Raw genomic sequence first — 15,674 nt, 5'->3', positions numbered from 1 at the left:
GTCCGGCACTTACTATACATCTGACGTTCCTGTCTATCAGCTGGAGGGCTTCTCCCTGTCAGCTCCAAACAAAGCTTTCAGCAACCTTTTATTTAGGTTTGAGTTCATTCACACAGACCAACTTTCTGTGTCCCCAGGCAGATTAATCGCCTTAATTGGGGTATTCAAGATCTTTGCTCATTTTTACAGGAAACCAGCAGCTGAGTTCACTAGAACACGCATTCCATTGATAAATCATGGCCTTTTATCTAAAGATTTTGGGAATGCCTATCAGTATATACTGTAAAACAGGAAGGCATTGGAGTTACAAGTGTACAACATTTTCTTTTCTCTTTCTTAGCCTTAACTGTAACCTAATTCTCAAATAGTCTTGAGTCCAACAAATACTTTGCAAAAGGATTTTTTGTTTTCAATTTAATAGGTTTCAAGGTAGAATAAACATTGCAAATTCCGATGTCTATAAGTGCAGTTGTGTATTTCACTGTAGTGTTACCAGGTGGAACCTCAACAGTGTATAATGTTAAACTGCGATAACTTTTAACATGTATTTACACTACAAGGCACATAGTTTATGCCTACAATTATGGCAATATAAATGTATGTAAAAGCATGCATGTTTTGACAATTACAGCAACAACTTGACAGAGACTAACCCCTTACCACTCTATTCAAAACTTTTTAAAAAACGGCTTTACACTGTCCGAAACCGAAACCCAAAATTTCTTACATACACTTTAAAGTAAAATATTACCTTACATAACCTAGGATAATTTTCTGGGCTCCACTTCCATGTAAATAAAATATAAGGGTAATGCAACAGTACACAATCATAGTGTACTATTGTGGATTTAAAGCACGATTCTGGTAACTGTGCATTTGTTGGCTCTCTTTTGCTTATGCACTTGACTAATTTTTTTGCCCCTTCTCTCTTTGGCGTTTCACACGTTTCTTGGCGTTTCTTTAAACCACCTTTGGGTGGGTAGCATTCTTGTGAAATCACTGGACTCGAGAAGTGGAGAAGTAGATGCCAGTTGTCAACATGGAGGGATCTGGATGAGGATGGAGAGATCATGTGACCACGAGGACACGTATTAAGGGTGAACAAATGGGGGGGGGGGTACAAGTTAGCTGGTGTAGAAAATATATAAATTTGGTTGTACTCTTCTCTTGAAGCACTTGCTGAATATTGGCTATGGGATCTTTACACTACCTAGTCCTATACAGACTTCAATGCCATTTACCAGAAAATTTCAGATTCTTATAAATTTATAACAGAATTCTCCCCATTCAAATCAGGCCCGATTAGATTAGAATAGATTTGTTAATACTATTGAGTATTATAGAGGTGAAATACTGCAAAATACCTTGCAAATGACGAGAAACAGACCTACCCGCTTTTCTCCTAACAAAGAACCTGAATCTGAATGACGATATGCAGCTTACTTCCAAGGTTTCATGCAGTGCTGGACTTTAATTAGACTACTGGTCCTATTATTAACTGCATTAAATGTTTATTTGAAAAGAAACAAAAACAGATGAGTAAATCAAATTGAATAGAAAGCAGCAGTTCATAAACTTGTATACATTCAAAAATAATTTAAAGCAACATAGCACAAATGGGATTATAATATCATGCATTTCTAAATATTAATACTTTTATTTCCTTGAACAGCTGCATATGTTGAAGGGCAATATTGTTGATAGAGATGTTCAACTAAAGTGTTGCTCCCTGGTTCCATAGTTTTCTGTTTAACGCTGCATCAAGAGATAACGTTTCAAACATCATCTCGGACATGCGTGCCTACGAGGCATAGTGCACCACAAATCCAGGAAAAGGAGGAGGTGGAAGAGGATGAGGAGGAGATTACAGGCATGGGAGAAGGAGAGGGAGGGGCAGAGGAGGATATTGAGGGTACATGGCATCCATCCACCCAAACACAAGGGGGCATGTTCTCTGTATGACAAACCAGGCGCAGGAGGAGGAGGACGACCCTGTGCTGCTGTTCGACCCACAGGAGTGTGGGTCGAGAAATTCCTCAAGTGTGGGGAGTTTGAGCCACATGACATCCTTCATAGTGGAGTGCATAGCCAAAGATCTGTGCATACAACCATACAACATATAAAAACAAAGACTGACGACTATTGGATTGGTACATTACTGGATCCATACGAGATACAACAACTCATCTTGCCCCAATACAGGGGACCTAAAATACAGCACTACCAAGAAGTGCATGTAAGGGACTTGTACTCAGCCTTTCCGGCTGCCACCAGCAGCAGCAGGGATCCCTATTGGAGTTCCACCAGCCATGGGAGCCAAACAACTGCCTTAGGCGGCATGGGTGGCAGCAGCGGTAGAGGTCATCTAAACCAAACTATGCAGGCTATTTTTCAGCAGAAGCAAGCCGCAAGTCGTGCGGCAATTGCCAAAGACACTCAGCAGCGCTACTCAGTCATGGTGCAGGAGTACCTGAGCTCTACATGGGACATCTGCAACCTGCAAAGCCAGGACCCAATACACTACTGGGTATCCAAGCTTGAGCAGTGGCCGGAGCTGGCAGACCATGCCATTCAGATCCTTGCCTGCTCAGCCACAAGTGTGTTATCTGAAAGAGCGTTCAGTGCAGCTGGGGGCGTACTGAGTGACAAACCACAGGGCTCATGTGGCCGTGAGATCTAGGCGCCATGTCTCCAGTCCCCTAACCAGCCAGATTTACCAGCATCTGTTCCAGGACATGAAGCAGTGGAATGACGTTGTTCATCCCGTAGTCCTGGCAACTGCCAAATAACATGGCCTCCTCAAAGGGCCTGAGCAAACGGCAGGTGTCACGCATGAGCTGCCCCTGGCTGACATCAAAGTTACACATGGGAGTACTCCTATCCGCTTGGATCATCAAGAATTGGTTGATGGCCTTTCTCTGTTCGTATAGTCGATCCAACATATGGAGGGTGGAATTCCAACGTGTGGAAACATCGCATATCAGCCTATGTTGGGGGATGCCGTTCTGCCGCTGCAGCTCAAGGAGGGTGTGCTTTGCGGTGTACGAGTGGCTGAAGGGCAAAGTTTCCTGGCCATTTTTATGATGTCTTGCAGATGGGTGGAAGACTTCAGGAGCCACTTGACAACCAGATTGAAGACGTGTGCCTTGCAGGGTGCATGGTTCAGCGTTTCTTGATGCAGCGCAGACACAAATGTTCTTCCCGTTGTTGGTCACTATGGTTCTGATTTTCAGTTGTCGCAGAGAGAGCCATGTTTCGATTTCTTAATGAATCACACGGAGCAGTTCCTCCCCTGTGTGACTCCGTTCCCCCAGGCAAACCAGGTGCAGAATAGCGTGACACCGCCGTGCCCTGCACATGTGGTATGCTGGAGGGCCACTGTGAATTGTCCCTGCAGTGGAGGCTGAGGAGATGATAGAGGATGAGGAAGCAGAGGCGGACGTTGTCGCAGGACCAGCGGCGTAAGAATGTGGAGACGAAAGCGGTGTCACCTGGCCAAGATGCTGGTGTGGCTGTGCAGGAATCACATTCACTCAGTGGGCCGTAAAGGACATGTATTGTACCTGACCGCAGTTACAGCTCCACAGGTCGGCACTGCCATGCACTTTGGCAGACACTGGCAGGCTCAAGGACTGGCCCATCTTCTGTTCTACATATTTGTGCAGGGCTGGTACTGCCTTTTTCGCAAAGAAATGATGGCTTGGGACTCTCCACCTCGTCTTGGCACAAGCCATCAGTTCTCTGAAAGGTGCAGAGTCCACCACTTGGAAAGGGAGGGACTGCAGCACCAGGAGCACATTCAGCTTCTGCGCCATTGGATGAGTGCACGCATTCTGTTTTCTCTTGCCAATCGCTTCGGTGAATGATTGCTGACAGAATGACTGATGTGGAGTAGGAAGAGGAGGAGCATGAGCATCTGGACCAGCAGAAGATGGAAATGACATACAGCTAGCTTCGGCTGAGGTGGTGTTGACTGACTGTAAGCCGGTGCGTGCCACTGGGTGATGCAGCGGTTGCTGCGGCAGGCTGGACCACCACATCAGGACCACGGTTCTCCCAGGCCACTTTAGAGTGATGCTGCATATGTTGACGCAGGGCCGTGGTGCCAACATTGGCACCCTGGCCACGCTTCACCTTCTGCCCACATATTCTACATATGGCCATGTTAACCTCCTCCAGCGGCTTAACGAAAAACTGCCACACCGCCGAGCAGGTGATTTTCCCCCCAACACTCTGCGCTGACTGACTGCTACCGCCACTGCCTCCATGAACCCCTGCACGACTACTTCCCAGGCAGGTAGGCTGCTGCGAAGCAAGTGGTGGTATGCCACCCTGCTGACTACCAGCCATGCTACCACCTTGATGGCTCAGCCGCTGCCTCACGGGTAAGCTGCCACCCTCTTCTCCTGTCTGAAAGGTGCAGAGTCCACCACTTGGAAAGGGAGGGACTGCAGCACCAGGAGCACATTCAGCTTCTGCGCCATTGGATGAGTGCACGCATTCTGTTTTCTCTTGCCAATCGCTTCGGTGAATGATTGCTGACAGAATGACTGATGAGGAGTAGGAAGAGAAGGAGCATGAGCATCTGGACCAGCAGAAGATGGAAATGACATACAGCTAGCTTCGGCTGAGGTGGTGTTGACTGACTGTAAGCCGCTGCGTGCCACTGGGTGATGCAGCGGTTGCTGCGGCAGGCTGGACCACCACATCAGGACCACGGTTCTCCCGGGCCACTTTATAGTGATGCTGCATATGTTGACGCAGGGCAGTGGTGCCAACATTGGCACCCTGGCCACGCTTCACCTTTTGCCCACATATTCTACATATGGCAATGTTAACCTCCTCCAGCGGCTTAACAAAAAACTGCCACACCGCCGAGCAGTTGATTTTCCCCCCAACACTTTGCCCTGGCTGACTGCTACCGCCACTGCCTCTATGAACCCCTGCACGACTACTTCCCAGGCAGGTAGGCTGCTGCGAAGCAAGTGGTGGTATGCCACCCTGCTGACTACCAGCCATGCTACCACCTTGATGGCTCAGCCGCTGCCTCACGGGTAAGTTGCCACCCTCTTCTCCTGATAATGATGAAGCCCCTTCTTCACACGGCTCCCAAGTGCGAGTGGCTTCATCATCATCGAGTAGTGTATGCACGTCACTGATGTGTATGATGGCACTGATGAGTATATATTTTTCTTTTTATACTCAAATACGTCACTAAACGCTTTCACTACATATAACTGCAGAAGTGAACTGAGAATATATTTTTATTTTTGTTTTTGTACTGAAATAGGCCACTAAACTCTTTCATCACAAATAACTGCAACAGTGAACTGCGTATTTATTTTTCTGGATATATAAATTGCTGGAATGACAGAGCTGTATAATGGCTATTGGGATCCCCAAATAATCCTTCCCTGCACTTGTAAATCGCTTTTCTAGCACTGTCCCTAGCGCCTTCTGACATCTCTCCCTGCACTAAGATGCTGTGAAATTCCTCCTTTTCCTTTCCCTGCACTTATAAATCGTTGTTTGAGTTTTTTTCTCACAATGAGGTTTCTCCTAACACTCTCCCTACTGCCTGCACATGTCTGTCCCTGCACTCAGAATGCTGTAAAATGTCTTAATCCAAGATGGCTGAGGCTATTTATAGGGCTGTGACATCACAGGGCTGGCTGCCCCTACAAAATAATTTATGGGAGAAGGCACCCCCCCTTTCACCCAACTTGCGGGGACGGGAGCACCTGTTGAACAGGGTGATTTTCTGTGACGGATGTTCTCTATTTTATGGAGTCATCCGTCCTCTCCCCGTATATGCACACTTGTCTTGTTAGATGGTCGCACTGTGCTGGGACCTATAGTCCACAGGTCACAGCACTGAGCTGAATACATGTGAGCCTGCCCTCTGTCAAACAAACAGCGCTGCCCAACCTAACGTCACTCTGCTGGTCTTCAGAGGTTTCCCCATGCCAGCAACGTGCACGTGCAGCGGGGGGACTTCCCTAGGATGGCGTCCCAGTGTATCCGTTACCATCGACCCGGCCCCTGTGGCAAATTTTCTTGCAGATTGTGGTCCCTGACTAAAAATGTTTGCCCACGCTTGTTGTAGCCTCACACAGTTACTGAAGATTTGTTACCTACACTTCTATAATGCAAATCTCTCATTTCATCGCATCCCTAAGGTGCAATACTGGATTGAGATCTTGGTGACCATGAAGGCTATTTGATTGCAGTGAACTCACTGTTATGTTCAATAAACCATTTTCAGATGATCTGAGCTGGACGTAGCCATTAGAACATGGGTACACTGAGGACATAAAGGGATGGACATGGTCAGCAAAAATACTAACATAGGATATGGCATTCAAACAATGTGTTACTAAAGGGCCCAAAGTGAGCTAATAAAATGTCCCCCACACCACTACACCACCGGCCTAAACCATTGATACACGGCAGGATATATCTATGAATCAATATTGTTTACTTCAAATTCTGACCCTACCATTTGATAGTGCCACAGAAAGCAAGATTTGTCAGACCAGGGAATGTTTATCAAACCTCTTCTTGTTCAATTTTGGTGAGCTCAAACTTACTGAGCTCAGGTGCCTGCGTCAGGTGCCTGTTTTTAGCTGACAAGATTGGCACCTGTTACTATACTTATATACTTATATATATACTTATATAGCCCATCTGCTTCAAGGTTTGATGTGATTCAGAGATTCTCTTCTGCATAACTCACTTGTAATAAGTGGTTATTTAGTTACTGTTGTCTATCATCTTAAACCAGCCTGGCCTCTGACTTCTGGCACCAACAAGACATTTTTCGCTCAGAGGACTGCAGCTTACTTGATGTGTATACTTTTTTTAGACCATTTTCTCTAAGGTATTGGAGACTTACGCTGTGTGAGAAACCCCCAGCAGTTTGCCAGTTTTTGAAATACTCAGCACGCCTGGTGCCAACAACCATGTCACATTTAATGTCACCTAAATCTACTTTCTTCCCCATTATAATGCTAAATTTGCACAGCTTTATCAGGTTGTTTTGACAATTTCTACATGCCTACATGCTTCAAGTTGCTTCCAGTTGGTTTAGGTTCTATTTATAAATGCCACTTTAAGCCCCTCCCACTTTAGTGCACCCACTTTGCTGTGGTGCACAGAATTACCCTCCTTTTTTGGATGCCTTCAATTTTCACTATTCAAACACTGCCTCTGTTTAACACCATTTGTCACATATACTGTTAACATTTCTACCCTACCAATATGCAAAAAAACACCCCGTCACCAAAATTATTGGGAATGGTGAAGGGGGTATGTTCAAAGTGAAATAATTTTACAGAAATAATCTTATTTTTCCTGACCACCTCTAGAATTTCAGTGGCAATACTCTTTTTGATGACAATGGCTTTTCAATTACCTTGTCAGTCTGATTTAAAAATGTATCTTCCTGATCAATCCTTTCTGGTAAAACTGGTAATTAATTTTTTGTGTGACAGTACAAATGTTCATTGTCTTTGCAATCAACCTGCAAGGTCAGCAATGTAAATTCACAAAATGTCAAAGCTTAGCTTAAGATTGGCAAAAAAATTACTCCTCTTGCAAAAATATAATTCATAGTGATATTAATAGCGTAGCAAAAGTGGATTTAGAAAATTGCCTACTGCTTACCTTAATGCTGCTCGGAGCTTAATTCAACATAAACATATGGCTGGAGAGTATACAGAATTTTATGTTCCCAATCACAGAGACACTGAGGCTAAATAGTCTCTCTCGTCTACATTTTTTCTGTTAATGGCCAATTCACAGCTGCACTTTGTCCAACGTCAATTGTCTCAAAATTGCTTTTTACAGTATTTTACTATTCAAGGATAGTAGCTAAGGAATACCAAACCAATATATCTAATTTTTTTTTTCTTTGCTTTTTTGTGTGAAAACCTTACGTATAGGGAAAAAAGTGGATATTATTTTTTAATTCAGTGTCCGTGGTGATAAAGACAGAAAAGGATTTTAGCACACCCCCCCCCCCTTCAGAGAAGAAGGTAATTTTTACTTAACATAAAAGAACTGTCTACCCTTTAATGTAAACAATTTAGTTTAGGTCTGCTATAAGCAGAAACACTTGCAAAGCATAGTACTGTAACTAACTACAGAACACAAAATCATAACATGACAACTTTCTTCATTGATGATAACTTATTATGCTACTGCCATGACATCATTGGGATCTTTAACACTTTTTCACAAGAGTTATGTTCCTTTTAAAGAGTGTCTCTTTATTGATTCCTTGCAAAGTCCTACTGCATAATGGCAATTCCAAACTCGATGTACCGATTGCCCTATCTGTTACTATAAGGAAGTCTTATGACAACATGAAGATATTGCGTGAAGCAATCCAGTATAAAACACACAAGTGGAACACCTGTGGTGAACTAAAGGTCATTGACATGCTGATGAAAATGCAAACAGGATTCACAAAATACTGCTGTTTCCTGGGTCTCTGGATCACCCAGATTCACTGATGAAAGTGTATCTTCTCTGGCCTTGGAGAGATTTGATAAATCAGGCTAATTGGGGCTGACTTAATAAAGTTCTCCAAGGCTGGAGAGAATACGCTTTCATCAGTGAATCTGGGTGATCCACCAAACCTGGAATCGATTTCTTAAAAGTCATTTGATATTTGTTAATAAATGTTTTGAATCCTGGATTCATTCCAGGTTTGCTGGTACACCAAGCTTCACTGATGAAAGTGTATCTTCTCCAGCCTTGGAGAGCTTTTATAAATCAGTCCCAATGTGTCTGGCATGGTAAAAAAATGGTAACCCCGAGTCACACTCAGGGTAGGTAAACCTATGGGAGGTAATAGTAAATAGAGCTTTACCTGATGCGCCGGTGTCCCGCGCTGTCCATCGCCGCAATCTCCGTCTTCTTCTCTCTTCCTCCGGCCGGCTTCTGCATCCGATGAGTCACTGAGGAGTTCCCAGTGACGTTGGTGCGTGTGTATGTTGCCGGCGGGGTGGGCTGGGAAATTCAAAATCCATTTGTATTGCATTCAATACAAAATAACTGTATTAAATGCAATACATTAGATTTATATGTGTAAAAGCAGTACATTGTTTTCATGAACATTTATTTTATAGTATATATATTAGTATGAGTATAATATGTATTTTTGTTTAATTAAAAAAAAAAATATATTTTTTTAAATATATAGATTTTTTAATTTATTCAATTTATTATTTTTACATGATTTTTTGTTTCAAACTTTATTATACTCATACCATTATATTATACTGTAAAATAAATTTTCATGAAAAACATTGTACCTCTTTTAGACATATAAAACGGGAAAGAAATGAACCGCTAGGGAGGTTAATCGTGGTGTGCAAAAAAAAACTCAATGGTTTATTACTAATGAACTAAGTGCTATTGCTAGACATGAGAAATTTAGACCAATGGTTCAAATTCAAAATGGAATTCAGGGTTTTGAGAGTTATGATGATGTTCCAGAAGATGATGATATGACTGTATTCAAATAAATGGTGATTTTTTGTTCAAGAATAAATGTTGATTGTTGTTCATGAAAAAATAAGACAGCCTCTGAAATTAAGCCCTAGTGCATGTTTTTGAGCAAAAATTAATATTAGACGCTGTCTTATTTTCAGGGAAACAGGGTACCAGGGTTACCACAAACATACCACCAAAATGCACAAGGTTACCACCAATTTGTACAACTATCATCTACATGCTTACCAGGATCACCCCACCACCTTCTTCCTTCCCAAAGCCGTAAGTATAGGAGTTAAGGAGAATACAGTGCATGAAAGAACCTTCAGTGTCCTCCACTACATTTCCAGGACCTGAGACTTGGTGACCTGAAATCTGTTGGCAGATGTAGCACACAATGATTGGTGTTACGTGGAGCTGATGCCTTCCTTTACAAACACACCTTCACCTAGGTACAACATTGGCTTTGTAATTTATATATTGGCTATAGAATAGCTTCTATATTTTATGAGTTACTGAAAGTAGTAAAAAGTGTGTTGACTTTTAGAGTCTGCATTCCACGTCATACTAAGTTAGTGTCCTAGAAAGTATTTTCAGATGGGTCAGCAATGGAAGCCTCTGCATTTCTGAAAGTACACTTTTTTTTTAATCAGTTTATTTCATTAATGCTTGCTTTGCCTTGGGCACACAAGGGTAAATATAACATTACAACTTGAGTCATATTTCAATATTTTTTTCATATTTATATTTGGAATTTGTATAAACAAACAGGGATAAATTCTGTAGGGTAGTAATTTACTAATAAATAACAAATAGAAATCTGCATAAAAATAAAAATACTATAACCTTACAGCATCCCATGAGTACTATACCTTACATTGTAATGAAAGGTCCTCAAAATCAATAGCCAAACACTTTTTCCCCCTGGGGCCTGCCACCTGCTCTTACTGTTCCCAGCATCACACAAAGCAGACAAAGCAGAGCATCGATTAACTGTCTTTACCATTCTAAATTGTCTCAATAAAAACCTGATCTTATTCACCATGTCTAGTCCCAACATTTCCTCCTCCAGCACTATTAAGAAGAGTTCTAGCCAAGCAACCCATTTCTTCCAATCCAGCCACAATCCTGCCTGCCATTTACCCCCAAAGTATATGCCAAAACCTGTAGAAGCTGCTGCATCAGTATGTAGCTCCAAATCAAAGCTGCTCACCAGCCTCTCCAACTACAACAATCCATCCAATAAAGTACATCAAAGTAAGTAAGAACAACTTCCAAATCCTCAGGTTCTCCAGCAAATCTCTTTTCAACCTTTCGTAGTGGAAATGGACATTTATTCCTGATGCACCCCAAGCACATAGAAAGATTCTGCCCAATGGGAGCATCCTACATGCAAAGTTTATTTGTCCTTTAACCCCCCTAGCGTTCTAATTCTGTTAGTTTTTTGATGCAAAAAGTGATCCTATTTTTTTTGCATAGAAATTTATGTTTATATTGTGGGCCTGTAATTCTTAGGATTAACTCCTGGGTATAATATTTATATTAATTTATTATATTATAATCATAAATTATAATATAATACATAATTATAAATCATTATTATAAAAAATAATGAAAAATTAGACCGCAACAGTGTACTTTATCAAAAAAAAATTTTATCAAAAATTTCTAACTGAAATTTTCCAAACAAGGGTGCAATAATATTGATAAATTATAAGATAAATTAAATGCAGATTTTGGAAAAAAAAATATTTACATTTTTAGTAGACATCCTGGGTGTGGTAAATTTTGAAGCAGGGTGCTGCACAAAGCCCAACATCACAGTCAGGACAGTAGAACCTGGTTTCCATGCGTTTGGCAGCTCTGTCGACACCTCCCATGGTGTTTGGTATAGTCTATCACCACCTGTGGTTTCATCACTTCTTTCCCACATTTTGTGTGTACCAGAACGGTGGAGGCATCATGGACAGTACTCATTAGGCACACATCTTTCTTGTCACGCCATCTTAGGGCCATCATCTTTCCTTTCTGCCAGGCAACAACTTCTCCTGTCTTCAGCTTCCCTTTTGCAAACAGTGCTGGCAGGTTGCGCCGGTTAGCCCTAACAGTTCCATAGGCATCTGATCTGTGTCGCAGAAGGAACTCATAAAGCTCAGAAGAGGTATAGAAATTGTCAGTTATGACACAATAGCCCTGACCTAGCAATGGCTCAATGAGGGGTAGCACTGAAGATGTTGCCAATCCATAATGGCTGTATCTGGGGTTGAACTGTGTATTCCAGATGTAGCCAGTTGGTCTTCACGCCAAATCGTACCCTCTTTGACCCAGTGTACTGCACCCAGCTGAGCCTCCCGTTGTAAGCCATTAGACTTTCGTCAATGCTGACATCTCTTTCTGGCACATAGGTTTGCTGGAAATTTTGTAGAATAATCTGAGATACTTCCCAAATTTTCTTGAGTTTTGGTGCAGGATGGGTAGTCTCATCAAATTCCTCATTGTTTGTGAAGTGCAAGTACTTCATGATGAGAGAAAAGCGGTATTCTGGCATGACTGTGCCAAAGAATGGAGTGGAAATCATTTTGTTCTTGGACCAGTACCACTTCTGCACGGGTTTGCCCACAACTCCCTGCAGGATCACCAAGCCCAAAAACAGCCAAATGTCATCCTTGGTCACAGATTCCCACTTTCTGCTTCTTGCAAACGTTGTATGGAGCACCTTGTTGTTGTCCAGCGTACCTGCATAAAACAAAATAAAAAAAGTATTTTAGGATATGTTCTTTTATAGTGTGAAGGTGGCAAGTAATATGTTAGCAAACACAGAGCAGCATATATGTTTGCATAAAAAAATTTAAAAAGTTAGCACAGAGCAGCACACATGTTGGCAAAAAAAAAAAATAGCAAAAAATTTCAAAAAGTTAGCAAACAGAGCAGCACACATGTTGGCATAAAAAAAATGAGCAAAAAATTTCAACAAGTTAGCAAACACAAAGCAGCATACATGTTGGCATAAAAAAAAAAATTAGCAAAAAAATAAAAAACAAGGTGTTATTTATTGTGTAATTAAATGTAATCTATAACAGAAATACCATGTATTATGCCTGTGTCTTCTAGTGCAGAAACCAAAGGCTCTCTGAAGATATTGAATAGAAGGCGATAATGGTCAGTTCAGACAAGAGTATTTTTCTGTTTAGTCAGACAGTTTTTCTTTTGACCTGAAGGTGGGGTTGCAGTACCAGGCTGAATGACAATGAGCTTCTTGGCCACGTGAGGGAGCTAAAGAGGCCTGGGCCTGGCCTATGATCAGCAGGATTTCCAGGGCTACATCATGCAGCCCTGGAAATTCTCTGCAATTCCCAGGCACTAGAGGTTAGTTAACGTCTAGTGCCCCGCTATTTGCAAACAGGAGGATTCCCAGGGCTGAATGCAGCTCTGGGAATCCTCCTGTTTTAATTTCCTCTTCAAATGGTTTTGTGAAATCGCTTCGCCGAAATTTCGCGGAACCATTGGAAGTTCGAGAAACTTTTTGCTCTTCCTCACACAGAGCATGTATGGTTGAGAAAAGTGCATTCTGGTGGACAGAACCTTTTTGCTTTGCAGTGTGCTGTCCAGGTGCATTAGCATGCTATTCATAAAACTGTAATCACAATGGACTGCATTGTGTATAATGTTTTACCTTGCAATGTGAACACATGGTAAAGCCATGTTTTACTATGTGTTACTTGAACACATAATTCAGCATTGGGGCTAGAAGAGCAAATCTAAAATGGAAACCCTAACATCTATAAAATAGGATTCTTAGTCTAGAACGAGGAAATCATGGAAGGTTTAAATATTGTTTTTTAACATCAATAGATATGTAATACTGATACGTTCTCTGTAGTCTCATTTACATTCTGTAGCCGGCCAATTAATTATAAAACCAAGATCTGCAACATTTGTTTGTTTTACCAAGTCTTTGTGTACAAATGGGAGTGGATATCCTGAAGCTTTTTCTGTGTAACAGCTTTTCCCAGTATGGTCTAATAAATGTAGATTTTCTAGGAAGATTTATATAAAAAAAACATTTTGGTTTATATATTTGTTTTGCATTCTGTGGGAGAGGTAGTGGTACATACTGTCAATCAAAGGGTATCTAATTAAGTCTACTACAGTGGGTTGAGGTGCATTACATTGATTATATGCATACCCCAAGTAATAAAATGCAGAATAACACACTGTTTAAGTGCATTTGGGATGGGTGGTGAATTACTAATGGATTGCAACACACCACAACACAAACATATGTGGTTTGCAGTGTTAATGGTGAGATGTGGAATCTGTGTATGTTGTGTATTATATTGTGTGTTATAGTATGCACCTTTTCATAATTGATATATTATATAATTATAAAATATGTATTATATTTGTGCATTTATACTTTCCATTTCTAAATAGTAATACTCTCATTTTTCTGAACTGCTGCATTTGTCGAAAGGCAATACTGTTGATAGAGATGTTCAACCAGTGTTGTTCCCTGGTTCCATAGTTTTCTGGTTAGGATTCAGATAGTTCCAAAGGTGCAAAGCATAGGATTGGTTGAAAGTTGACAACTTAGTCTAAACCTCATAGTACCTTCTCCATTCTGGGAAAGGAATAGGATAAAATCATTGAGGATTCAAAAAAGAAATATTGCCACACATGATATCTTCCGCACACAAGTAAAGAAATGAGGTCCTTGATTTTCCAATATTTTTCTATTATAATACTTAACAAAATTTTCCATCCTTGTCAGTGTTATGTTGGGAAGAAAATCCAAAAACACCATTTCTGGAACACTGACATTTTTCAGCAGCCAGAAAGTTCAAATTAGGTATGGGTCGCATCGAGATAATGTCTGTGTCTAAATAAATGCCTCCATATTTCCAGATTAGTGGTAATCTACAGCCATCTGAGTTTACATGGATCCTATATGATTGCAAAATAGTATTCATCTAGAAAGTAGAGAGCAAAAAAAAAGGTTAGTAGATTCATGTTTTACAAAAGTAAATCTTCTCATATACAGGTATAGCTATTCGTATAGCTGATAGTATTTGTAGTTAGTCACTTTCGATTAGATTTGTTTTATTATGATGAAAACGTTTTACAACCTGTCCCTGTTGACAGATTAATATGAATAATGTGACACCTACATGACAATTCAGGTTAAATAAGAATGAAAGGAAATGATGATCCAAATATACTATTCAAGGGTAAATCCACCTAAATCCCACTAATTAGATACAATAATTAGTACAATCAAGGAGTCTTCAACAGTATCCTCTATCTCAGTGTGTGCTTTATTAACATCCCAGTAAAAGTGGAAACCCAACATAAATTATCCCTGTCTGGCCAATAAAGATGGCTGATCATCCATCATCTGGAAAAGAAGCTGAAGGAGATGGTAGCACCCATGACGATCAGGCAGGTGCGTATATTTAATTACAGAAGGGACATCACTGGCTTCTCTATAATAAAGGGCCTGCATGGTCATAATGTTTTTTAATTATTTCTAGTTTGAGATGGGTCCTTGCTTGGATAACAAACCCCCTATGTGCAAGAGTATGATTATATTTTACATTTTTAAATGTTTTCCAGAATCTTTGTAAAATAAAAATATATGTATATATATTATCACATGCTCAACTGGGCTCCAGCCTTTCCTATTCTTCCTGTTGCTGACTGCATGATTGCTTCTCCTCCTGTGGAGAAAGAACCTCAAAAGCAATGAAAATAAATCCAGGGGCTATGCAAACACATTGAACTGCGGTGCAGTTTGCTATGCTCCCCGAAGAGGCCAAGCATGTGGTTTTAGACTAGAAGTCTGAAAGAGCATTAGAACATCTACAAAATATCTACAAAGAAAACTACTTCAAGATTTTAATATAGAAAGCTCTTGAACTAAAGAGGTTAACTCAATTCCTCAAAGAACAGGAAAGTTATGGTAAGCCTGAATGTGCTAAATCATGTACTTTAGAATCTTTGTCTATATGCAAATATATCTAAATTCTGCATTTTTTTTTAAAACAAATGCTTAGAACACATTCTTAGTCTAGAGACAGATTGTTTAAGGTCCCATTCAAACTAAATAAGCTGTCAACACAGAGGAATGACAATAGTAAATCATGCATACAACAGGCAGAGAACCATGTGCTGTT

The 15,674-nt window shown here is 40.9% G+C and overlaps 1 pseudogene; it reads right to left on the bottom strand.

The window, feature by feature from the left end:
- Nucleotides 1–1,640: 1,640 nt before the first annotated feature.
- Nucleotides 1,641–14,471, bottom strand: LOC140329709 (alpha-1,4-N-acetylglucosaminyltransferase pseudogene; annotated as a pseudogene).
- Nucleotides 14,472–15,674: the final 1,203 nt, after the last annotated feature.

This window comes from Pyxicephalus adspersus, chromosome 4, assembly GCF_032062135.1.
Source record: "Pyxicephalus adspersus chromosome 4, UCB_Pads_2.0, whole genome shotgun sequence".
Classification (NCBI taxonomy): domain Eukaryota; kingdom Metazoa; phylum Chordata; class Amphibia; order Anura; family Pyxicephalidae; genus Pyxicephalus; species Pyxicephalus adspersus.
This window is presented reverse-complemented; position numbering and strand designations above follow the sequence as displayed.